Source organism: Chaetodon auriga, chromosome 8, assembly GCF_051107435.1.
Source record: "Chaetodon auriga isolate fChaAug3 chromosome 8, fChaAug3.hap1, whole genome shotgun sequence".
NCBI lineage: Eukaryota > Metazoa > Chordata > Actinopteri > Chaetodontiformes > Chaetodontidae > Chaetodon > Chaetodon auriga.
Window position 1 is genome coordinate 4,022,770 of NC_135081.1, and position 26,708 is coordinate 4,049,477.

At 39.7% G+C, this 26,708-nt stretch overlaps 1 protein-coding gene across 1 annotated transcript in view; it reads left to right on the top strand.

Annotated features, from left to right (window-relative positions):
- Nucleotides 1-18,986, top strand: part of tsnare1 (T-SNARE Domain Containing 1) — a 188,729-nt gene extending 169,743 nt beyond the window's left edge. Inside the window, exon 12 of the mRNA XM_076738024.1 lies at nucleotides 17,715-18,986. The gene's annotated coding sequence lies outside the window, so the exon portion shown is untranslated. The remainder of the gene's footprint in view (nucleotides 1-17,714) is intronic.
- The last annotated feature ends 7,722 nt before the right edge of the window (nucleotides 18,987-26,708 follow it).

A 26,708-nucleotide genomic window follows, 5' to 3' on the forward strand; every position in this document is an offset into this window, starting at 1 on the left:
ATCGTGCCTATACAGAGGTTTACAGAGCTGCTAACATAGCGGTAGATTCTTAGTCTTGCCATTTTACAATTGTTTTTACAATAAGCTGTTCAGTAATGGTGTCCATACTGCATGTTTAAGGAGAGATAGGTAGAACAGTGAAAGGTGATCGTATATCTTTCAACAATGATCCAACACTCACAGTTTAAATGGCTGTTAATGGCAACAAGTGTGTTCCTTGCTTTTTTTTTTTTTTTTTTTGCCCGAACAGAAATCTAGCCAGACAGAGTGCATAAAAAAAGTGAGTGAAAGAGCGACAGAGAACAGAAGCAGGAGAGGCAGAAAGGAGAATAGCAGGTGCCATACATCAGTTTAATGAGGGTGACGTTGACAGAAATAACTGCAGAGCTGCTTCTGCTCTCAAATCAATAGCCTGGCTCTTTATGGCACTCTAAATAATGCAATAACTGCACCCTGACACTTATTCCTATACGAATTATGTTACTGGCACTGCCCTCACATCTTGTTTACAAAGTCATTTGGGGAGTGAGGTTTCTCAGTATGCATGTCAGCGCCATGTGCTAAAAATACACTCGCTGTGCATTGTATAAGGCACAGCAGAGAAAATACAAGATCTTCACCACTGTCAGGGTTAAAGTAATAGCCCATCACATTTTACAAGTACATTTAAAATCGTGCTCATCCTGAGTCTTTCCAGTCCAAACCTCAGCTATTACAGACATGACTGGGGCAGAGAAGAGCTATAAAAGCCTATTAATATATTTACAGTATATATTAAGGCTAAAATCGGTCAGTGGATCAAAGGTCTAAAAATTGCTGTCATTAATAAAAATAGAATTTAACCACGGAGGCTTTGCAGTCAAATTCTTGTAAGGCGGAATTTGGATTTGAAACATAAGTAGAACCTTAAAAGTGAGACTATGTAGCTTTTGCTGAGCAGCAGTAACAGCTGCCTCTGCTACCACTGCTGTGCACTGAGGCAGGGAGAATAGCAACAAGAGATGCAGCTTTCACTCGTCTGTATTGAGTCATATTTTCAACATTGGAAAGAAAACATACATTTTCCTGAGTACTAACACACTCTCAGGACCACAGTTACCATTACTAGTGTATCCCTTAAACATTTTCTAAATTACCATGTGAACTCAGCTGTTACAGTTCTAAAATAAGTACTTAAGGCACAAACATATGTGTGTAACAGTGATTAGATTAAAGTCCCCTCCACTCGAAGAAAATATACTTTTCTTCTTGTTCTTACAATTGAATGTTTGAGCTTCACTGTGCAGAAGATTGTATATGCAATAGAAGGCTGTTTTCACATTCATCTGTAAAGACGGATTGGATGGGCAGCTAACTTACACATTGGCGAATTTAGCCAGGTGTTTCAAAAACATACCGGTCCAAAACCTACCTTTCTTTCACATAACACCATAGTAACATAGAAAAAAATCAATATATTAACAAGTTTGCAGTCCTTTATGGACAGTGATTACCTGAAACAGAGGGAATAGTAATGGGAGAAAGATGAAGAAACTAACACAGCTCTCGACTTCACTCGTCTGTACTGAGTGAGGAAGGGGAGCGTGATACCCCTACTGCAGCCCTGAGACAGGGAGTACTGAGAGCTGACCCAGGGAACGGACACTGAGATGGTGGAATCCTAAAAATATCTGTGTTCACCTTAATAATAATCTGCTGAGGCAACTCAGGGCTTTTGGAGTGCATGGGACACCCACTCCAACACAAAACCAGGACAGAGCGGAGAGGTGTCAGTCTGTACCTCCCATTTCACTGTTCATCCCTTGTCATGCATATGACTGATCTGTTTACTGTGGCTGAAAATATCTGAACACATACCAGTTGTGCGCTGGAACTACTCACCAAAAACCCACTGAGTGACTAGCAACACGAAAGCAGGTGTGATGACTCAAACTATGTCATTAGGCACTTCATGAGTTACGATCCACATCATCTTTATGCACTGGGGAAACATCAGTCTGATGGCTGCTCACATGTAGCTGCTGATAACCAGCTGAAGAACAAACTGTTCAGCTAACAACCACTGTAACATTATGAACCAGGTTATGCTACACTCAGAGGTAGTTTGTTTAGCGTAGTGTTACTTAAGCTACAGTAACATTAGTTTACTTTGCAGCAGTCGTCCAAATGCCGTCCCATCAGGAAAAATTAAACAACATGGTAAACAATGCAGAGCAGAGACCAATGTTGGAAGTTACTGGTCGATTCAAACAGACGCCATCTCCGAGTCTGTCCAAAAACCAGCTGTTGCTTTGCTTCCTCCATCATTTTATTGTTGGATCAGGTTGCTCTTGTATTATTCCTGCATTTGTCACTTTCTCCTCAGTCTGCTGACCCTCTGCTGATCTTACCTGTCAGACTCAACGCTCTGGTGGATGGTGGTTACATTTCCTCTGACATGTTTGTTGTGATCAACTTCCCCCTTGTTCTTTTTAGATTTTATGGTGGCAGGCAAATAATGAAGTGACTCACTGCCACCCACGGTATGTCTGTTTTTCCCTTGGAACCTTTGCGTATACCTACCTCGTGGCTTGGGAAAATGGATATTACATATCTGGGAAGTGGTTGTACCCAGCCATTTAAAAATTATGGTCAAAGGTGGCTTGGTTTGGTTTGGTTTCAAAAATGCTGGTGGTCAGATGTAAGTGTGTAAATGCTGTTTCCTGCATTTATATATTTACATTACATCAATTCAGCAGCTAGTACGTTATTACGAAATTGGTTCAGGCTCTCCATGCTGAAAGTAAAAAATAAATAAATTAAAAAAAAATAAAATAATGTAAATGAATAATGGCACTTAGAGGTTTTCATTAATAGAGAATTCACACTTTATTTTATTTGCTTATTGACTGCAAAGAGTTCTCTGCTGCTTAAAATGTCTTTTTAAGAGAATACTGACAATGAGTCTATGTCAACATGCATTCCACTTCTTTACCCCAAAAATGTGCAGTATTTTTGCCGCCCTTAGTAGTGCCTGCAGATCTTCTTCTCAGCCTGCAGTTATAACCCGCAGTAATCAGAGGGTAAGACAGATGAGACACAGATGTGGCCTGAGAGCCAAAACCTGGTAAACAAAAGTCTGCGAACTAGCTTTCAACTATAGTTGAAAGCTAGACGAACATTTCAGCACGTTGAGAGCTTCTCTCTTCTCTCATGCCGATTTTGTCAGCTGGGCAATCAGAGTACACTGATTTTAGTGAGGACATCACATTGCAACAATGAAAGTATTAGAAAATGTGCCGTTGGCAGCAGGGTGGGTGTGGTACATTAACTGTGTTGCTTAGAAATCCAGCTTTTGTTTTCATGAGGAAGAGTGTACTTCTGTGCTTTTAGAAGTTGCATAGCTTAGCTTAAAGCAGGGTAATACAGTTGGAAAATCAGGAGGGCGCCACAGTGTCATTAATAATTCCCATGAAAGTATTTACAGAGCTTGTCATCAAATATTAAAATGATTCTGATCAATACATTGTTGCGTAGAGTAGGTAGTCAGAAACAAGAGTTGTATTACCCAGAATAACAGAGACATTGTCTCGAATGTCACATATAATTGCTTTGACCACCACAAAATCCAAATGATGTGCATGACTGGACAGCGCTCGGGGCAACTGGGAAAATGTGTTTCTGTGATTTGAATGAAGTGACCCTTCAATCTTGAGCCTTTTTGAGGATGTCTTCAAACAAGTGTTAGACGGCCCATATAAATGCCAAACTGTGGGAAAGAGTATTTTGAAATTATAACAATTGTTTGTTCAAAGTTTTCAGAAAACTTTCTTGAACTTTAACCAGACTAACATGAAACTCTCTCCCTTTTGCTTTACAGAAAGTCTTTAAAAGCCTTTTGAGTGTTTATGACTAGTCACAAATGCAGTTTGATGCAATGTATTAACAGACAGGGAATGAGAGCGTTGAATGAGAGAGGAAGTGAAGACTGAAATTTCAGGATATATTTTATAACAAAGAGCTTATGAACATATTGTTTAAAAAAGAAATCCCGGTATTTGAGTGGTTAATACTGCTCTTAGTTTAGGATTGTTGCGCTTTCAAAAACTTTAAACAACCTTTGTTCAGGATTTGGAAAGCTTTTTTCACATCTTCAACGACCTGTTGTCTTTCTGGCTGGACAATCGTTAAGAGATCAGCAGAATGTAAAAGGCTCTTCTGAGCATAAATGACTTTTCATCAGGTACAGAGTTCTCTCCAACAGCATAAGCATCCATTAATGACAGAAATCAAAAGGTTCTGTGCATGGATTTAACACAGGCTATTTAAACAAGGCCACAGATTAGACTGAGTACATACCTGGCTTCACACACGTATTAGAGGATAAGTGGATAATGGGAGAGTTCCTAAATCCATATAAAAGGGAACTATGGCTTCAAATAAGGCAGAGACATGCCCTGTTGCCTGTCTGAAGGGACATGACGACAGTGACACATTTTTTGGTTTGTGCTGGCTCTCTGTTAAACCAACAAAATGGTCTGTCTGTCTGTCTCTAGATAGGAGACCAGAAGTGGGTGTGGTTTATACCAACAGTCACATTAAATCAGGCTAATGTTGTGTTTTCTAACTTAATACTCGTTTGAAATACAATTGTTGTGCATTTAAAACAGATTGATTTAATATTGGCATATAATGTATCTAAAGATTCTTAATTATAATTATAAATATACACACGCACACGCACACACACACGCACACACACACACACACACACACACACATACACCACCACTACCACCAATACCACCAATACCACCTCACTTTAACTGGAGGACATCGGAAAATGTCTGATCACCAGTTGACGCTGTAGTCGGGCACTTTAATTAATAAATTAAATAAACAGAGATGCCATATTTCCATCATGTTTTCCACTTCATATTCATTAGTTTGCATTTTGACTGGAGCTCTTTAAATTACGCCATGTCATTGCACTCTCTCTTCTGTCGTGGTTTAATGGTGCTCAACTGTAGAATTAGCACCGTCAGCTGTTTGCATCAGTGAACTAACTCCTAATATTGTCACAGTGGCATTTTAGCCACATCAATGGTATGACTCTAAGGATGACAGTGATGGTCTGTCAGTCAACCACTGTATTCCTGTCTAAAATATCTCAACAATTATTGGATGCATTGCCATGATATTTAGTACAGACATTTATAATCGCCAGAGAACAAAACTCTTTCGTCTAGCTGTATCTAGTTTTCATCTAGCCGCACAAGCAGGTTTATCCTTTCATCTTTCGTCACTTGTCTTCCAGTGTTCTGTACCTATGGTACAGTTTGACATTTGATTTCAGTTAAATGCCTCTGCTACTATGGGGCAGATTTCCCATGAAATCTGGCAGAGACGTTCATGTCCCAGACTGGATGAATTGTAATGAATTTGATGATCTGATGGCTTTTCATCTAGCACTGTCGTCAGGTCAAATTTTCACATAGAAAATCAAGTTCCTTGATAATGACTGGCTGAGCTGTGCTCAAAGCTGTTACAAAATACAAAATAGGTATGACTGTATTACATCAGTATTACAGCAGCCAGCAAATTGTTTCAAAATGTCAGGAGATATGGAGAGAAAGGAGATATCCGGAAATTATTAAGCAAGAAACTGAAGAGCTGGAAAAGTCAAGAAATGAAGCTGGGATCATTGAACAAACTGTTATTGAAATGGAGTGCCAAGAAAGCTCTGGCTATTGATTTAAAACAATTAGCAAAATGGAGCTAAACCAAGCTTTCCGTCAGATTTGTGCCACTGAGAAAAACGGGAAAGGTGAACCCTATGGTTTACTTACTGGTGCCCAAACTACAATGAGGGAAGACTCTGGAACAATATCCTTAGTTGCAGCACCTTGAAATTAAAATGTACCCATCCAGGGTCAAATATCCCTGTACAAACAAAGAGGACTGCTAACATGACATGCTAACTGAGCACTACTATAAGAATTCCACAATTAATGACAGTATCCAGATGAGTGTTAGTAATCACCCCAGTCTTAAGCATGCTGTCCACTGCCTCTGTGTGTTGCTTGGAAACCATTCGGCTAAAAGTTGCTGAAGAACTACATTGCTTGGCAGAAGAATGATTATCTGTTATTACTAAATTATTGCTTTTTGTTGTTGTTGCTGCTGCATGTTCCTGAAATCTTGCCAGGTACATGTCATAATGGTTTTAGAAAGGCAATCTTTTGATCTAATACTTTGGTTCATGATCACACACCTGGAAAATTGACGTTTCTGTCTGCCTCGGATGTTATTTGTGTTTAGCGCTGATTAGTAATTTCAGCATGCTAGACACTAAACTAAGATGGAAAACAAATGGTGAACATTACTTGTTGAACATCAGTGTGTCAATGTTTTTGTTGTTGGCACATTACTCTGCTTCTATTAGCGCTCCTCAACCTTGTTGCCACAGCAGCAGGCAGTTGTTTACAGTGAACATGCAATGATGAGCAAACTCTACACTCTGCTCAGGACCAAACAGCAGGCACAGTTAGCGCCTAGCTAGTGAACATAGTGGGGCTAGAAGAGTGATTATTTATATTTCTATTTTTTAAGTGATTCTCCACATCTCAGGAAAACCATTATCAGATGTCAATGTTAGGCCTTAACATTGAACATGCAAAGGCATCGCAATTAATTTGATGATAATACATTAATGTTTGAAAAGACTACATTTTTAGTGACAGCAAGAGGTTCTAATATTCATAATAAACAAATGTCAGGTTGGTAGAATGAGCAACATATTGAAATCTGTGTTACTCACAGAGCCTTATCAGCAGTGGGGTAAAAATATAATATAATAAGTTTGGCCTGAGGGTGGCATTAGGGAAAAGCATATAGGATCACTAAAATCATATGAGTTATTTCCATGGTAGCATAAATGTGCTCACTTATTTTCATGGTAATTTGCATTTTAAATGATGGCCATTTCATGACAACTTGTGAAACTTTTGGCCACAATTTTAAGAAATCTTGGGAATGATTATCTGGATCAAACTTGATAGCAATCTGGTATTTCAGCATGAGTCTTGGGGAGTCAAGAGGAAAGGATGAACAGCATTCTTCTGAAACATATCCCCTCAATAAGTGATTGATGATGTTGGTGGAGTCTGCTGTCCAACACTCCATCTGTGCCCGAACATATCCAGAACCACTTACGTGTCATTTTATGGTATTTCTAAGGGATCCAACTTCTCCCGAAGATAGTCAATAATGACATGCCTGGAGCTGTAGTTTGCCTGCCATACACCTGGGGAAAGGCAGCCTAGGGTTAAGTGTTAATACCCATAGTTTCTGGAAAAAGACATGCAACAATCATGTTTGGGTTTCTGGGCAGACCTTGTCAGTGTCTCCCTCTCAAAACCACTAGCTCAGTCTTCACTTATCCTCCAAATGTTGTCCCCTCACAAATCTGTGTATTATCTCCAGTTCCCCCGTGGTCTTGAAAAGAAATCGGCAAGTATTGAGAGCAGATAGATGGATAGGTAGAAAGTACAAGAATCATTTAGCACCCTTTAATACCTCTGCTTGCATTGCTTTGTCATTTTGCTCCACAATGGAGTTGGATAACGCTATGATGTGTTACACATCCGTAACACACCACTTTACTCAAGGGAATAAACTGCAGTTGTATCATAACAGCCTGTTGTCACTCTTGAGCAGCTATCATACAAGTGAGAGTCAGTGTTCAGATTGCTATTGTAATTCACACTGTGGATCAGTAACACAGTGTGGGCAGTGGTAGACAAGATAGAGTTTTTTTTTTTTTTTTTCAAAAGGATATTGAAGGATTTGTGCTGTCCTGGAGATGCAGCCTGAGTGTGTGAGTGTGTTGATCAAACTGTGTCGCAACTTGAGCAGAACTTGTGTATTTTTTATTTCTTTTTTGCTGTTTTCCTACTGAATTTTAAACATGGATATATGCCACATTTCAAGTACCTTTTTCCCGCTGATAAATATTAAAGAATTAATGTAGTGGATACATGTTATATTTAGACTCCAAAGCTGCTTTAGTCACTATGAAACACAGCGCACACGCTTGCACTGAAAGAGGCTTATTCAAATGATGTAAAAAGCTAAGTTGACAACACAGAGCGGAAATTCAGGAGTGCTGCAACGCTGCGATGATATGACAGAAAATAAATATTGAAAGAAAAATTGATATTCGGGAGCAGGAGGTAAGTTTTTAGGACTGTTTTCAAACAGGGATGTATTAAATGTGGCTTTCTCTTTACCTTTACAGTTTAAAGAAACATGATAGGCTTGAGGTCATGATGTCAATGGATGCTTGGCACTGTATTTGTAGAAATTTAACAGATATGAGGTATTTTGCCAATGCGTGCTGCAGACAGCCTGAATGTCTGTCCCTCTGAAACAGAGATCTGAGCCAGTGAAGGGGAACTTGTGAGTTGCTGCCACAGTTAGTGGAGTTCTTTGGGCCTAGTATCGTTAATCCATGTCTATGAACAAGTGTGACAATAAGCTCTCTGTCTGAACAGCAATCCTCTTAGGCGAAGCTTTGTGGGTAAACTCGCCTCATGCAAATTCTAAACCCCATTAGCTTTGAGGGACTAGTCAGCTGCATTGAGATTAATGGCCAAGTGACTACTTGATTTAATAGGGTTATTTCACATCTTCCGGGGAAAAATAAACAACAAAGTTAATGCAAGACATTTGTCACTGACGTCCTCAATCTCTCTTCTCTAAGTGAGAGAAGTTTCTTGTGCGTATAGATGTGTTACTTAGTCTGGCACTGAGCAAGCTAAGCTGGGAAGTTTAGCAGATGTTAAATGTCTGAATGCTTAGTCTGGAAGTAAGAAATAATTATTTTAAATAAGTTTCACTTGTTTGGACTGTGAAAAACCCAAGGTGGAAAGTTTTTGTTCATTGTGGTAAATTACAGCATGGGAATATCTGAAACTGTATTAGAGATAAATGCAGCGAGGAGAGAAAGTGCTATGCAATTTTTCATTACAGGGTAAAAAATGAAAATCCTTATTTATCTTTTTCCATGCCGTCAGCTTACTCCAAACTTTTCTGCAGGGGATTACTGGCTGGGTGGGTAAGGCTCTGTCACCGCAAAGTGGGAGACAACACACTGTGACAACGGTGATCTGAGAGTGCTGCCGACTCCTCCAACTCACAGCTGTGGAGGAATGATTAGCCCAAAGTTGAGCGGGAGCGTTTAAATACTTCTTCGTGACCTTTAATCCCCAATCAAATCAAAATGCCACCCTTCCCTCCACTGCGGAACACAAGCAAACACTCCATTGCCTGTTTGTCTGCTCAGCTCCCAGCATGCACTGCTAACAGCTTTCCAGAAGATCTGAGATTACTTAAAGCTGACTGATTACCTTAACAGGTGAAATGAGTGTCATCCTCCAGTGGAGAGCTTAATACTGGATCACATCATATGAGGACTGCCATAGGACTGGGACAGCTTCAAGTGATGTATCTGAGGTGTTGAGTTGTTTGAAACAGTTTGAATGATTTTTACTGCTACACACACTGACTGACTTGGCAAAAAGAGGACACCAGTCATATTAGGCAACAACAGTCAGCAGTTTGCACCATTAAAAACAAAAATAAATACCACAAACTTGCAGTGGAGCGTAAGAGAAAGTATGTTACTATATGTGTCGTAAAAGATGTGATCAAGAAAAGAAGGCTCAAGCTGGATAAAGCTGTTTTGATTGGCCCACCAATCTTACATTCAACATTTTGATGTTTAGCAGGTAATGTACCACAGTTACAATCTTAGTTTAGCATGTTAACATCCTAACATTCACCAGTTAGCATTAAACATTAAGTACAGCTGAAGCTGATGGGAATGTCATTCGTTCTTATAAATACAGGTGTTTGAGGGCAGGTAATGGTGGGATCCAAAACACTGCAACAGAGATAGTGGTATTAAGTAAAATAGGTTGTAATAGATGTATAGGTGATGAAAGGCCTTTTACCTGTATGACATGCTTCACAATCACAAAGTATCAACAACCCCTTGATCTCTCGTCTTTGAAATGTGATCTTTTCTGAGAATATTCATGTTCCACTGAAAATGAATCATTTCCATTTTGGCATTTCTATGAGGTTTCCTTATCAAAACAGTTCATTTGCAAAACTAGATATATCCATTATTACTTATATTCCTAAGTCTTTTTCTTTCTTTCTTTCTTTCTTTCTTCCTTTCTTCTTTTCTACCTTTTCTTTTTAGTGAAAGACACACACAGAAAGACTGAAAAGTGAAAGCAGTTTCCACAGTTGATTGAATTCTCCCAGTAGTTGCCATTTGTTTCACTTGAGTTTCAATTTCACTTTGATTATTTAGAAAAGAAAAAAGCCAAAATAATAATGTTACAGGGCTGGCTTAGTTAAAAGTTTTTTTGTTCTTTAACTGCCACCATGGATAATAAACCAAGTGACGAAGATAAAAAAAAAAAAAAAAAACACAAAGTGAGATCAGCCTTCAATGCAGAAGGAACACAAAAACAGCAGAGATATGATGGGGCATGTGGGTGGTAAAAATGATGACAGTTAGTGATTACAGTTTAGTCCTTCAAACTGTTTTTTTGACAAAGCAAAGTACTGCCTGTGATATGATTGGAGACTGCATTCTATATCTTTTGTGGAAGAGCAGAAAAAGAAGCCTTGATCATGTTGGTTTTAAATGCTGTTGCAATGTTGCTGCTTGCAAGATCACCGTATAGATGCTTTTTTGAGGTAATATGCTGATAGGTGATGTAGGGAAGAGATTGTTTTGGAGTTATGGCCATTTGCCATCACAAATGGATCAATCTTGGACCACGGCACTATTGGAGGAATTATTGTGTGGATTAGTTAGTGATTAGGTGATCAGAAGACAGTTTCGAATTAATTACACCATGATTGTAGTAATTAGCCTAATGTTATTTGTGAGGGGTTTTTGTTTATTGTACACCTTACTATGCTTGTTCTTCCAGTTCTTGATTGAGGGTACACATTGACCAGTAAAGCTTTCAGTCGTGTGAGGACCTCTGGACATTTCACTCCTCTACCACACAGACCCTGTTGGCTTGGTCTCCACAGCATTACAGAGATGCCATTCATCCTGCTGCTGACTGACAATCAATGGTGGTGCCATGGAACTGGTTTTGGCTGTGATTGATATGAGCTATTAGCTTCCTGCATTTGGACACTATGTTCTGGAAATGGGGCAGGACAGTGCTGACCGACCCAATGAGTCTGTATTGATCCAGACTAGATTGAAACCTCTAAATCTCCCATCACTCTGGATAAACCTCTATAACTGCCTCACTCAGATTTTGATCACAATGTTGTTTAGTATCGGACTTTTTGATGTTTGTTGACGTAGCCTATAGTAGGTCATGAGAACTTAGTTGAACTTGGTTAAATGACTTAATTGACTGTTTGGATGATGTTGTGACTCACCACTTCTTAGAACTGTTTGCTAATTTGCATCAACAGATGTACTCTGTAGAGAACATTATTTTGTAGGACAAATGGACCTCATGCAGGAACCACTCATATCCTCCTGACTACCAGTAGTTCAAATTTGTCCTCTGTGGAGGACATTTGCAAATCTGAATATCTCCCACCCACTGCATACTACTGAATTAACTCCTTTGCTATCCACAGAGGACATTTAGGGCTTTTCAATGATACCAAATGTGAAGGGGTGGGGCTTTGGAAAATGGCGTCCATCAGTGCAAACACATTTTATGGGAGGAGGAGGAGGAAAAGTAAGTACATAATACTTTTTATTGAGCAAACACATTGTCCAAATTATTTTAATTGTATTTTAGCATAGTATTTAAGTGTTTAAAAGTGTCATAAAAAAAAAAAAAAAAAAAATGTTTTCAGTATTGTAATTACCTTACAAAGAGTGGGGAATTAAAAAGAATTGTGATCGGACAATATTTACTCATTCGTCTCTGCTCCTCGATACAACAGAGCAGCTATATTTGCAAATGCAAACATACAAAAAGAGTTTGCACCAACATAAATGTGACTGCTACTCTGAACGCATTCATGATCACCATAGCCAAATGAAAATGTAAACATAGATCGCACTTTTGGCGCAGGTGCAAGTTCTGGGGTATATTGTGACGTCGGCTACCTAAAACTCTGTTTTTCTCTGTTTTTCTCAGTTTACATGCAAATGTGCAACCAAAGTTTTCCAAAATCTCCACTTTGGCTGGAGGTTTTAGAATGCATCGTTTTCAGAGGCAGATTCTCCGTTGGTGTATAAACGAAGGGCACAAACAAAGGGACATGTCTCCGTTTTTCAAATAACCGTGTACGTGTAAATGGGGCCACCGAGGCACATACAAATAAGAGAGAATTTGTGAGATTCAGCCATGTAGCCCAGGCAGCGTCGTACATAAGCACGCTAAAAGACCAAATTAACGTTATGGAACTCAACAAAGATGAAAATATGCAAATATCATCGTTATTATGGCTTGCAAATTTAGAGAGAGGTTTCAACAACTTTTTTTGTACTTTTGTTTTTGTAACAATGAATGCTTTTATTAGCATAAGCCTATTTTGGCACGGAAACTTCTAGGCTACACTTGAGTAGTTAAGAAAATTCACTTTACTTCAGTCACAGTGCTCTGCTTTGATGACACATTGCTGACATCTGTAGTTATATTTTCCAATGGTTTTAGGTCTGCTTGTACCACTACTGATGCTGCATTTGTTATGTTTTTCTTTGCCGTCTCCGACAGCGGGATCTGAAGTTTTATGTGAAATTGGTGTGAAATTCTTCTTTTTACTCTTTGGCAACATTTTTTCTGAATCAAACCTGCCCACAAACAGATCAGAACCTGCAGTCTTATATGGCAACATAGAGGCATCAGTACTGCTGATGATCATCTCTCACATCTCATCTTCTCATGAGGAGGTGATATTCATCAGTCTGTGGCCTAGTCCACAGGTAGATTTTAAATTGGGATTTTTTTCACTGGCCACTCTCCATTTTCCAGGGGAGGGAAAAACAGACAAACAGGTTTGCCGTCTTCCAACACCTTTTATACCCTGTTATCCTAGAGACCCTGTAACCTGAGGGTCTCTAGAATTAGTGTCACTTTGAACCAGGTGGCATCAATCTCCCCTCATTACGAATACATTTTGAGTGTAATCACTTTCAGTTGTACCTTCAAATACAGACTAGTGAGGGACTGATGCAACCTGCAAGGGAGTCATGTGACAGAGACAGCTGAAGGCATCAGCAGGGCTACCAACTCTCACGCTTCTGTCATGTAACTCAGTCTTTCAAATTCAGTCTCATGCTCTCATACTGCACAGACAAGTCTCACGCCAAAACACTGCATCAGCAGCAGGGATGAAGAAGCGTATTATGGTCTTTCTGGTGTAGTATAGTTAAACCAAGCAAATGTGATTAACTCCAGATTGTATCAATATGGTGGGAAGCAGCCCTAATGCCCACATCTGGCCTACTTGTACAGGCTAGCAAGACTACCTGTACGATCAGGGAAGACATATCTCTAAAGGAAACAATGTCAAAAGAAAAAAAAATCATTTTTAAAACTTGCAGCATTTTGCATTTTCTGTCACCTCTATGCAGGTTTCACAAAGCAGTAAATTCTCTTTCAAATTGAAAAGGTAAAATGAAAATAAAGACTTTTAGCTAAACAAACTTCCTCCACAATATGACACTGTGCTCCACATGATACATGTAAGTGCATTATTCACTCTTATTTATTTATTTTCAGTCTCTACCAAATACTATGGTCACCAGCTAGTCGCTAACTGTGAGCATTTGCTGTTTGGTGCTGAGCAGATAATATGCAATACACTAGGAGATTAGCCAGCCAGTGCTAGTGCTAGCTCTGCTATCCTTGTTGGCCACTTAACCTTCATTAGGGTTTTCACATAAAGTTAATTCAAAAATTTGGATTAACTGTTGTCTTGGCTATAGCCTGTCCCATGTGACTGCTCGTGTTTCACATCTCAGCAGGTACTGAATATCATAATTGAAAGAAATGATGTCCAAAACTATGAAAATAAACTGTAGGAAACCCAGGATTCATATTCAAGACTGAGGTAAAGGTCAAAGCAAAGAGCGAGAAGTGGTGAAGGTTGCCAGCAGGATTATGGGCTGAGGAATGAATGTAGTCATACAAACGTGTGTCTGTGCAAGTGTGTGTGTGTGTGTGTGTGTGTGTGTGTGTGTGTGTGTGTGTGTGTGTGTGTGTATGTGTGTCTTGCGGAAGTAGAGGGGGCTGCTCTCTTTGGTGGCAGGCAGGCAGAGCTTTGATGTGGCCATGACTGGCAACACTCTCTGACTGTGTGAGCCAAGCAGACACAGTCTGATCTCTACAAAGAGATATCTTTACCGCTCTCTGCATACACCCCCTAAACACACACACACACACACACACACACACACACACACACACACATCTACCTTGATATAAATCTGCTCACACCAACTCCTTTCCTCCTAAACTGGCATCCTTCCAGTTGGTCTGGATTGGAACATTGTGCAGATGGGCACAAAATCACCAATCTGACGGACGCCTTAGGTCTTTTCATGGACGAGCTCTGCAGTATAGTCATGTTCATTCTCCTGTCAAACTTCATAGCCCTCTCATCACTCTTTCTCTCTCTATGCTCCCTCTACTCTCTCCCTCTCGCTCTATTCTTCCCTCCTCTTTTCTGCGTCACTCTCAGTGATCCCCTCTCACTGTGATGGTGGGTTTTCATCTTCTAAATTTCCCCAAACGTCCCTGTCGATGATAGCTGCAGATGAAGTGAATGACATCTGAGATTTTTGATATGATCTACCTGCTTTGTCTAGTTGCATTATTGTCATACATCTGTTTGCATGAGAGCAGTTTTAAGCCGTATCTGTCTTTTTTAATATTTCAACTTTTATTGCTTTTTGTTCACATTTTAGGCAGGAATATGTGCAATGAGCCACCATTTGATCTCAGGCTCTGCTCACCTAATACAGTTTCAATCTTTTCCTTTCACTCAAGTTTTGGAAGCTCTCGAGTCCATCAGAAAACTTAGGCAAACACAAATTTATTTGCCTTATTCGCTTAGTTCTATTCAATTTAATCTTCTTTATTAGTATTGCCAGAGCATAACTGCTACATAAAAAAATATATCATGTGAAGAGAAATACAATTTGTTCCTGAATGTGTCTGGGTGTGTTTATGCTGCACCTCTCTCCCTGCCTCTCTGTCTCTCTCTCTGTATGTGTGCATGTGTGGTCAGTCAGTTGCAGCCCTCAGGAGCACTGATGAGATGAGACGTAGCTGCAGGCAGCTCATTTAGTGATTATCTGGAAGTGTCTGATTGGAGATTATAGGCTGGAGAAGGAAGGAGAAAGTTTTAGGTTGATTGTTTGACACAGGTCTCTGTAGCTGTTTAATGATGGCGGTTGTAGATCCATAATCATTCATGTGTTTTAGGTAGACTGTCAGCTGCTGCTTCATTGTTTCACTGAGTGACTGCACACCTGAAATGTCGCGGAGGTCCCAAAGTTTACAAAGATCTGTCAGAACTGTCTAGAAAATGATACAGAAGATATTATGGTAATGACCCGTCTCAGATGTCAGCATTATGTCACCACTCATCTGTCAGTGGTTCATTCATGTTTCCCACAGTTACACCCGTAATCATCCACTTATCGTACTGTGTTAATCCTGGGAAAATATTTACCATGGCTCAGAGCCACCAGTGATGTTTGGTCAGTGGAGCAGAGGACATCATATTTACCTTTGGTCATCCGATTGTGTTGTGTGCTGTTGCTGCATCATGGCGCTGATTATGTAGGTGTTTATTGCTTGTTGATTCGTGCTGTCTTCTATAATTTAAACATGTTTAGTGGGGTTTGACTGGACTGGGACAACAAAATCACAGTTATTTGTCTGAAGTGACATACACCCAGTTACTGTTGAAATGTCTGCGTAATGCAGCAAAAACAGAAAAACAAAAATGGACTCTTGTGACTTGTGTTTGAATATGTCCCTTAGTCAAAATATCTTATTGCTTCAATGAACAGTACGAACAAGCTGTCACAGAAACACAGTCAGACATTGTGGAGGAAGGTGATTTTAACATGAGACTATGTAACTTTTGAACAAGGGGATAACAAAAACTTCCTCCATATGAATGAAAAATTCATTTTGTAAGCAGCAAAACACACCCTTCCAATCACACTCTCAGTGGTTTTGTTGTGCAGCCTTGCTCTGGTATGGCAAGCAGCCTTTGGTGGCTAATGTTAGCAAACTTTTACATAGATGTTTTTATGTAACTTCCATTGCTGAGTCAGTTCACTGACTTATTGATTTTTCTTTTCTTGTGCTGTTAAGACATTTTACCATTTACCATTGTACCCTGCAGCAGCAGCCATTCAGAGATTCCCTTTCAAGCTACTTAAAAGGATTGCACACAAGCCAGCATTGTATTAACCAAATGTTCTTGGCTTTACTGGCCTGTAGCTCCAAAAATATAATTGAAAAGCGGTTAAAAAACGGTTAAAAAGAAAAACCCAGGACAATACATTGCACTGATGTACATTTTTATTTCTCTTGTACATGTAAATAATAATTTTAAAGAAAGGAATGTCATGTGACTGATCACTGTATGTATGTAAGGAAATCGTCACCCTGATGACGACACAACGGCAGAAAATGTTTGGTGAATGAAGCATGCTGTTGGTTTACTGCAGGTGAACAAATGTGTTTACCTGCTAAATTTTTTTGGTGTTTCCCAATATTTCCCACACAAAAACACCATACACAGCCACAATTTGTTTCAGAATTACACTTTGTTTCAGGAATGGTAACAAGTTGTCTTTTTCCAACTTTTGATATGATGCTAATGACTCTGATTCTACAGCTAAGCTGATGCATTGGAAAATTCTCAGGTGCCAATTATCGCCATTTCTAATACTTTCAATACTATTCAAGTCTCAGTGTTTTTTTGTTTTTTTTTTTTGGTCTATTTTTTGTCCATTTTTGCTGGTTAACAATAGTTTCCTTTCAACTCTTGATTTTTTTTCTATTAATTGACAGCATTACTTAATAGTCACCTTAAGCTCAGTGCCAGTGAAAATGTACATGTTTCCTATCAATGTGAGAAGGCTTGAATCAGTAAGCGTCGTGGATCTGTTTGTTTATTACATGTTAATAAATACACAGTTTGGGAAGCACCTGAACTGATTCTAAATCCATAATTTGATCAGATTCATCTTATGCCTTGTCATCAAAGGCCAACGTGATCGTCAGAATCCTTTTCACTCGCAGGTCTTAATTCACTTACGTGTTTCCTGTTGGCCAACTATTAACTGTAATTCAGATAAAAGTGATGCGCTTTGGCCTTTCATGTACCAGGCTAGTCTCCTAGTTGGTGATTAATGAACCACTTCCATCTCCAGCACTGTGAACTCTGGCCTGGACTTAATTAAAACTCAGCCGTTGACCACGAATCATAAATTACTTCCCACAACCTGTGACACTTTTAGAATAAAAAGAACAAATTGGTTTCTCACCAATTAATAATTCACAAATGAAAGGGAATAACAAGCCAGAGGCAGGGCTCTGGTAGGAGTTCTGCATCCTCCGTGTGCTTTGTGAAGGCTGACAGCGCCATCGCTGACTGCTAGGTGATTGATTCCTGTTGTCTGCTCTGCTTGTGTTTTACAGGTAGCTGCTGTCATTACAGTGACACCACGGTGCTCCTGCCCAGTCTGATCCCTGATCCGAGCAGCTGGTTTCCAGTAGGAGGGAGCTGCCCTGCAACAACATCTGTACTCCATCATCCCTGCCTCTGTTTACATGTGCATCAGTGTGGGGATGGAGGCCTTTCTGAGCATACCAATTTGTTGAGTTATCCCCAGTCAGAGCCTCTCGTGTAATCATCGTGCTTCTTTCTTTTTTTCTTTTTTTTTTTCTCTTTTTTTTTTTTGCCATGGACGTTTTCTGTGACTCAAATGCTATGATCAAAGCTGAAGTCACAATTGTGAATTTCTTGATTAGATCAGAGGCACGAGCTGGGTTGCTTCCTGTCTTGGAGTTTCAGGGTGAGAAAAGGCAGCTTGAGCTTTACCGTCTTCACTGCTGTATTGTATGCTCTGTGTCTTTTATGGATTTTTACTGATATTAATTTAGTTATCAGCTTGTAGTGTAATTTCATCAGTATTATACTGTAGCATTTGTTGATATTGGTAAATATTGATTGACCAAATATATCTTCCCAAATAAAAGTCTAAGTTCAAAGCAACAGAAAGTTCTAGCCCTCCACTTATTTCAGCGCTTCCGTAAGAAAGGGATTACAGTCAACTGTTGTAGTTTAGTATAAAGTTCATTTACCAAATGCTCTATAGGCTTAATGGTCTACTTTTGTTTACAGAAGCCTAACTAAGTTTATCTTGAACCTGTTCAAACACAACTGCATAGTTGGCTGTTTTTCTAAATGGTAAATGGTAGGTTACACAATTATTGTATAGCTAATTTTGAAGCTTGTTATCTTGTGCAGAAGAGCTGAGTACAGAGAAATAACTGTTTAGGAGGGCTGAGTTTTACTGAAGAACAGCTGCCTGGTTCTTTTTTGTGCAATTAAAAACAATGTGGAGTAATACAGTATAAATACTGTACACTCAAAACGAATACATAGACTCACCTTAATAAAAAAAAGAAAGATCCACTACTCATCCATTATTACGTAAATCTTATGAAGTCTTTATTAAGTGGTCAAATTATTTCATTTGAGTTATTCTAACATCTTTATTTTATTGTCATTCTACTCAGAAACGGCATGCTCCACTGTTGCCTGTTGCCACTTCAGCCAAAAAAAAAGCACATAGTCCTTGTAGTTTTATGATTAAAGGTTATTGTATTTATTGTAAAATCCCTCATTGTTTAAGTGTGAAAAAAATTCCATTGACAAAATAAAACAAAAACAACATATTCCAATCATTAATGTTGGTTTTTGAGTATTTAGTGCTTCACTCTGTGCATGTCAAAGAATACAATAAAAAAATAAGGCTGTACACTCTATGAAAAGTACTCAAAAGATTATTCTTGGCCTTTAAAAGCATGAACCAATATTTTTCAGTAAAATGTAACTGAAATACATTAAATCGACAGTTTTCTCAAATAGTTAAACCAAACATAAATATGCTGATTACTAACTGAATGTAATGTAATGTATGCATGTGAGTGTAAAAAGAAACATTGTTTTGCAACTGACGTAAACTGTGAACAACATTTTGATAATTGTGGTGTTTAAGTTGTAAGGTAGGTTTAATTGTTTGCAATCTGTTGTGTTGCGGTGTACAAATATATTATTGCAGATATTGCAGTATATTCATTTAAATTTTGTGATATGTTTTGCAAAGGTGAATACTGACTGGTTCAGCACGAGCGAGCACCACTTCGACCCCGGTCAGCGTAGTCAGTGTGTTTTTTGGGTCATTTGCTAACACAGGCTAGCAGCCTACACTGCGGGCCTCACCACCTCCAGGACTAGACCTTGTGTCGCCGATGCCTCGAGATGGGAAACTCTTTGGCTAATGGTTAAGCTGCCCTTCAGGCTGCCCCCATTTGCTAACACAGGCCTGCTGTACAGGTGAGCTCACCATTGCGGGCCTCGTCGCATCCAAAACTAGACCTTGTGTTGCCTTTGCCCTTAAGCAAGAAGTTCTTTGGCTAATGGTTAATTTTGCCCATGCTTTCTCATTTGCTAGCACAGGCTAGCTCTATAGGTGGGTTCATTTGCAGGTCCTAAACTAGGCCTGTTGACTTCACTCCTTGGCCGAATGCATTTGAACTAATGTTAATGGTCAGGCTACTCAGGATAAGTCATTTGCTGAAACAAGTTAGGTTTCAGCTAATGACGTTACCTAATGTTTAAAAAATAAAAGAGAGGCTGGCTCGTTTTACAGTCAGTAAGCCAAACTAGATACAGACTGTGGCAGCCTTAACATACTTTGATAAAATTTATTTAATGATAATTCAAGGTCAGACTGTCTCTCTCATTCACACACACACACACACACACACACACACACTCCTCTCTGCATTTGACTGACTAATTCTTATCCTATTACTGGTTTTAACAGGGTTCCCATATTCTTGAAAACAGGGCCAGGTGATTATGGCAAAGAATATGATTACATTTCTTTTTTAGATATTTAGATATTTATCAATATCTACATTTATTAGGATACATTAATTGATTATGCTGACATTAATATTTTATTGATAATGACTAAATGCCTGAAGAAACCAGAGGGTTCATTAGTTAAACTTTAGAAGAGTTTATTAATATAAGAAATAGAATAACATAATGTAAACATAACTGCAACATCGCGTGGTCTAGTTTCTAGAATATATTTCGTGATAAAAGAATATATTTGCAGGGCCTAGATCTAAACATTTAACTTTGCAAATGCCATCTGCCTTAACAAAACAATATAAACTGTCTTACCTTTTTCAGATGATGGTAAAAATTTGTTGCTTCTTGACCCTGTTGGCAGCATCCGATGCCATACTTTGTGCTTCTTTCAAAATATCCGAACCACTTCCATATAACTTATGTCAACAATTTCCTCAGCTTTGGAGAATGACGTAAGTTCATTTTTAGCACTTTAGAATAATGACCTCTGTTCTGCTGTGTAAAATAAACCAGGTGTGGATTAAGAAGGGGTCATTTCTGATAAAATCTGATAGCTCAGAGAAGGATATGTTGTGTATCACCATGCTGCTGCTTCTTTAGTGTAGTATCCACTGGGGCGAGAATAAGAGGGCTATGAACTATGTCTTGAAAAACAGAGCCTCATAATATTTAATAGGCCTTCTTTTGCAGAGTGAGGACATTGAACTTGTGTCCTTAGAAGTCCTTGTGTCTACCTCCATAAAGATAGCAACACTCTCATCAAGGAGTACTTGGTTACTAATGGCATTTTACTGAACTTTTAGAATTAAACTTCAGATCTTTTCTATATTTCAAAATGGTGAAATTGTTTGTAATCATTAGAACATCAATACTGTGGAAGCCGAGAGAGGTTGCACAGACCACCATGGGGCTTTATGTGATTCAGAATGAAGGTGCTGATGAAGAGGAGGAGCCAGAGGATGTTGGAGTGGTTATCAAGGGTGTGGAAGTGCTATGCAAGCTGGGAAGTAATTACTTTGGATGTGCTATGCTCTCTGGATTGATTTACACACTCAACCTGAGCTTTCCCCAAGAACTCAAATTCACATTGGAGTTCTTCCAGAAAGTGCTGATGAACTTGGATGGCAACAAACTGTCCCCAAAAACACTTAAAATAAAAATGTTTCAGTGAGCTCACAAGTTACAGTGCTGGACAGTTGTGAGAGCCACATTTTTGGCTCGTTGGACATTGCAATTTTCTGGAATATGACGTAATGATACGTTGTACAATCACATGCAGTCCAATATAGCTTATTGCCTATGATGCCTTTGTAATGTTCATTTTTGTCCATATTGTCATGGAGATCTTAATTAAATGTCAAATAAGGTCATAGTGGGTTTAGTTATAGTAGTTTTTTTTTTGTCCTTCCAATTTGCATACATGACGGGGACAGAATAGCAGAAACTCTTAATATAACGTAACCCAGTACACCACCTTTAAATATGATCTCAGTTATCAACATATTTGCATTTTAACATGCCTGTAAAGACAGAATGTACAGCAGAGCTATTTCAATGGGTTGTACAGGAGTACTTGAAGTCTTATGCCTTCATCTTTACCTGTTGTATTAACACCCTGGAGTGTCTTTTATCTTTTATGTTATGATATGTTATGATTTATGCATGTCTTTTATAGTTTGGTGATGACGTATTTTTCCATTACCCAGGTTTGCAGTACTTGTTTATGGGTCAAATTGTCTTGGAATTGCTGATTGAACATGCGCTAGTTGTGCAGCAAAACTTTACAAACACGCGATAGTACAGCTTTTCCTGTAGAATTTGAGGACAGCCTAATACTTCACATTTATGAGAACATCATTTTGTTTTTTGGAGACATTACCTTCAGACTGGCTTTCAGACCATCCAACTCAAAGACCACTTTTTGAAACAGTCTCTTTCAGTTCTTTGGGTAGCTGAGTCTGAGTGCATAACAGCCCCATCAGCAACACACACTGGCTCTCGGTACATCCTGGTCTCTGTACAAGCACGATCCCTTGCACTGGCTGGATCAGACATTATGGCACCTCTGGTTACAACAATCTTCATCACTTCATTGGTAATATTCTTGCCACCATCCTGGCATAAGTAGGTCAGAATCAATGTCAGTGTCTTGAGTCCTCATATTTAAAAATGAGCGCAATACAAAATGTAGTGTGTCTGATGTCCCTACCAAGTGTTCTATGAAGAGACCCAAAGCAAATTTAACTTGGTTTTGATGTCTTTTAACCTCCAAATTACCAAGTGAATGCTTACTGACATTTAGTTTATATGAATGTGTTGTAGTATTACTGCTTGAGATTCATTTTCTGTTTGTATAGCCCATTTCTGAACTACATTCAATTTTTTTTGCATCCTAGTAAAATCTAACAAGACTCAATTGTACAAGAGACATAGCACAACTACTGCTCCTAAATACATTACTAAGAGACAGATTACTTCATGACTAAATAAATCAGTGCAAAGCATAATATGACATAAATAAAAGATGACATATTGGTGTTGGACAGTGTGGCTATTTGAGAAACCCAGCCATGAAGAAGCTGGCCAGCAGTCAGTTTAGTTAGCATTACACAATATTGCTGTTACTTTTAACAGGTGTTTAAGTTTGGTGTGACCAGTTATGAAGATGGAATGAGCATCACGGATACAACACACCACAACAGCAGTGGCTGGTGGATGAAACAAGTTTGAGGCCATCTTTCCCAAAGCAACACATGGCCAGAGCAGGATACTCTGGAGACTGTCAGCAGCTCAAATCATTTACCTGAATCGGTGACATCATGAATGAAGTCAGTGAGAGGCTGATAGCCTGCAATGAAATGCCAGCTGGGGCATAATCTGTGAGGTCACAAACCAGGCATGTTTGCGTATAATAATATCTGAGCTGTGATATCACATGTGAGGTAAAACAACAGACTGATACATACCCTGTTATTGTAGCTCACAGATAATGATGTCATCACTTCAGTCAGGTGTTTGGGACACAATCAGTGAGATCAAAAACAATCGCAGTCAATCAATGGGTAGAATGTAGTGGAAAAGTGAAAGGTGAATAGATGGCTACATTACAGATTCAATATTTCATGTGTTCGGTAACAGCTGTGACCTAGAATCAGGGTTATTAAAGGAATATATTTCAAAAGTGAAACACTGCAAAGCCGTTGAAACAACAGATGTAATCTAGATGTGTAATACATTTCACTTTACAAGCACATTCGGACGGGTTTTGATGTCTTTTGACCTCCAAATCACCAAATTAATGTGCACTGGCATTTATTTCATATGAAAGTGTTATATTATTATTGTTGGGGATTCATTTTCTATATGAAAGTGTTATATTATTATTGTTGGGGATTCATTTTCTATTTGTAAAGCCCATTTCCAAACTACATTAAAATCTGTTTGCAACAAAGTAAAATTTAATATACTGTTACTGCTGCATCAAAACTAAGCAGCTCATCAGGATCAAAATCCGTGCAGTCTCATGCCTCCTTTGAGGGCATTTTGCAGACATGTATGCAGTTACTGCGAGCTGTATGGTATGTGCATCAGTAGTGGCAGTGTGGGAAGGCACTCTCCAAGACTGCTACATCTTCCACCCAGGCATGATGGACATGTTCCTTTTCTCTTTCACAAAAGTTCTGGAGGGCGAAACCGGTTATAACCACATGAGGGATAAAGGTGAAGTGGAAATCACTTTGTTTCATTAGCACTCTCCATCTTGACTGTAATCTCCCAAATGCCCTCTCCACTGCAGATCTGGCTGAGCGAAGGTAGATGTTGAATGGCTTCTGCTCTGGTGTTATGGCTGGAGAGACTGGATGTATCCCTTCATCAGCCAGTGGATAGGTTGGGTCTCCAAGAAGAAAGAAGTCCAGAGGTTGCTCCTCAATCATCCTCACTCTCTAGGTAATGTCCTATGTTAAAAAAAAAAAAAAAAGTATACAGGTCTTTTGAGCAAGGGGATTGGAGTTGGACTGGAGAACAGAAGAAAATGGATGACATAGGTACCTTGGGGAGCAGATGGGCCTTCGGAAACAGATTTGATTGTTTCTGTACAGTGGCATTAGGCACAATCCCAGGAACCTTGCAGTTGACATTGCAAAAGCTGTACAGCACATGAAACATGTCACTTATCACAGCAACACAAAAACAAAGGAATCATAGCCAATAGATACACATTAGAAATAACTGGTCAAAGTCCATCGTGATTCACAGGATGTTGTGCTCACATAAGCATATACCTCCTCCATTCACTGTTCACTTATGCACCACAAACTGTTCAGCATGGTTCTCTCCATCATTGAACACAATTTTGTGAAAGACCTACAGAACATGCATGTGTTTTCTCTCCATTCTCCATCACTGACCTCTTTGAGGACTACTCTCTTCCACCAATCCTTGCTGTGTACTCTCATCTAGAATTCCTGTGTAGTACTCTCTCTCTCTCTCCCTCTCTCTCTCTCTCTCTCTCTCTCTCTCTCTCTCTCTCTCTCTCTCTCTCTCTCTCTTCTTAGCAGGTGCAGAGGACTTTGGTCCTTCCTGTACAGGACATCTGTGTTGTTGGTCCAGTCCAGTTTGTTGTTGGTATTTTTTCCAGTTTGTTGTTGGTATTTGTACTCCCCCATGATCTCAATGTCCAAACCACTGTAGTCTGTGGTACCTTCCTGTTGAGTGAGGTGAGGGGAATGTAGTGCAATCAAATCTGCTTAATTCAGATTCAGTTCATATGCTCACTCCGTCTCCAGATTCAGGGCCCCTCCCACAGTCAATGCTGTCCCACCACTTCTCATCCACTGGGTACACAGCTTCCTCAGTGACAGACCACAATCCGTTAGAGTGGGCAGCGCAACTTCCTCATCCTCCATCACCAACACTGGAGTCCCACAAGTTTGTGTCCTGAACCCCTTCCTGTTTATCCTCTACATCAGTGACTGTGTCACCCATCATCACATATCTCAAAGACTCAGACGACACTGCTCTCACGCTGCTACACAACAACAACTTGGTTGCAAGCTACTATGACTCCATCTCCCATCTCACACAGTGGTGCATGTGGTCCTCCTTTATTGCTCCCCCAGCTTCTTTAATATGCTGTCAACCCCATTCAACAGACTTACACAAATTACACACAAGGCCTCCAAGATTATTGCCCTTCCAACCTCCAATCTCCCAGATCTCAACCGCACAGCCACTGCATGCAGAGCACACACCATAACACTTGACCCCAGTCATCCTCTCAACCCACACTTTGTCCTCTTCCCATCTGGTCGCTGTTACTGGTCACTGGCATGGAAGAAAGTGAAGTTCAGCAGGAGTTTTATCCCCTCTTAACGGAGCTGAACAGAACATCCAGACTGTAATGCAATTGTCCCTGAGGTTGTGCGTAATGTTGTATGTATGTATGTATGTATGTAAAGTTTGAGAATGTGCTGCTAATGGGTGTATGGTGTGGGACTCATGTATGTATTTGTCAAATTTGATGTATTCTGTCCAACTTGATGTATTTGTGTACTGTGAGGGTGTATTCTGATGTTGCATAGGATTCATATATATATTTGTCAAATTTGATGTATTCTCTCCAGTTTGATGTATATGTGTAGTCTGAAGTTGTATGGAAGGTGGAAACAATTTTCCTTGCAGAAGGACAAAAACAATCTAAATCTAAGCGTTGCCACCACCCTTCCTCTTACCACTCTCCATCACTCTCTTGTCTGTTCTCAGCAGTTGAAATCCATTTAAAATACAGCGAGTCCGGTGTGAGTTCATTTAGTCAAGTCTCTGTGAAACACATGATACTACACTCCTGGTACTCTGCAGTCTGGTTTGCTTTTCCATCTTGTTAGGGAGAGATCTCACATTCTCCATAATAAGAGACAGTATGGAACGTTTGTACTGTCTTTTCTTGTCACGGCACTTTGCTCCAGCTTTGCATCCCCTCCTCCTTCTCCTTATTTCTGTGGGGATCTGCTGTCACAGTCGGCCAGCTCCTTAGCTGCTGCCTCTGTATGCTTCATCTGCACACCTGCTCAGCCAGCAACCTTCACCTCTCAGCCATGGCTACCTGTCCAATCACCAGAGCACACGCAAGACTTGTAACAATCAGTGCAATACTTAAGCTGCTCCCCCACACTCAGTCTTCGCCAGATTCACCTACATGCAACGTTCTCCAGCTATTAGTATCGGACTGCTTTCTCATTATCGACCCTGCCTGCCTTTGACCTTGTCTGATCTTCTGCCCACTGGTAATTACCTCAGCATTCTGTACCTGACCACATCCATTGCCTTGCCTTTCTCGGATCTATTTTTGAGTGCTATTGCCACTTGTTCGGCGTGCCAAACAGTTCCCAAAACTTTCGCTTGCCCCAAGTGAAGCTATGAGCCATACAGAAATATCCCCCTGATGGAGTCTAGACTCTGCTGGTGGTGGTGATGGGGCAAAGAGCAATGGCTGAAGATCTGCATGAATATGATGTGGAGCA